Genomic DNA, 988 nt, shown 5'->3' with positions numbered 1-988 from the left:
GGAGAAGGAAGAAGATATGAAGGAGAAGTTTCCTTACCTCTTTGGAAGCACAGGTACGCTTTCAATTTCGGGGACGAAATTTCTTTAAGGGGGGGAGAATGTAAAACCCAGCCCTAACCTTGACCCGGAAACCTTGTTATTTGTAGGTCCGATGACCCGAAGTAAAGTAAGAAGTCAGCTTTGGGCCATCCCAAAGAGAGGACTTGGTGTCCGGCTTTGAATCCATGAAAGTTGATGATGAGGTTCTATTTATGGAAACCGAATCCTGATGAAGATCTGATTAGTTGATGGACTTGGAGTGCTCTCTATCTTGGTTTGAAGGCATTTCTACCTATTAGGTAAGTCACTTGACTTGTGTGCAAAACCCCTTTAGGATTGGATTTGATCTGGACCTTCAATTCCCTGTTTTGGTCTTGTCAGTCAAGCATTGGTCGACCGATTGGTCGATCGGGCCAGTCTACCAATCCACTCGACCAATGAGTGCTGTCTTTGGCAATTAGGTTGTTCTTGCTCTATTTAAGTCCAATCTCGAGTCCACTTCGTATTTGCTGCCTCCAAACTCTCTCGAACGAACCAAAGACCTCTCGCAAGTCATCTCTCTTGCATCCTTGGTGTTTTCTTGACGGATCTTCGTCGAAACTCTTCTTTTTGCATCAAAAGGTATGTCTACTCTCTCTTCTTCTCCTCCATCTTTGTTTTTCTTTCCTTTTTGAGTTGAGACAGAGAAGAGATGCTGCATTCTCTCGTTGCAAACATCTCTGAACATGTTCTCATGATCATCCTAAGGATTTGAGGCTAGAACAATGATCTTAACCATGATCATTGCAAGCTTTTGAAGGAATCATGATCAAACCATGATCTAATCTTTGTTAAACTCCTAATCTGAATTCTGATCTCTTTGGATCTTCTATGTTGATCATGTTAGTAGTTAATTACTGTGTTTTCCTTCCATGATCCATAATCTATAAATCTCTAGTTGTTCTCTTCT

This window comes from Hakea prostrata, chromosome 7, assembly GCF_041222555.1.
Source record: "Hakea prostrata isolate BN-2017 chromosome 7, UWA_Hpros_2, whole genome shotgun sequence".
Classification (NCBI taxonomy): domain Eukaryota; kingdom Viridiplantae; phylum Streptophyta; class Magnoliopsida; order Proteales; family Proteaceae; genus Hakea; species Hakea prostrata.
This window is presented reverse-complemented; position numbering follows the sequence as displayed.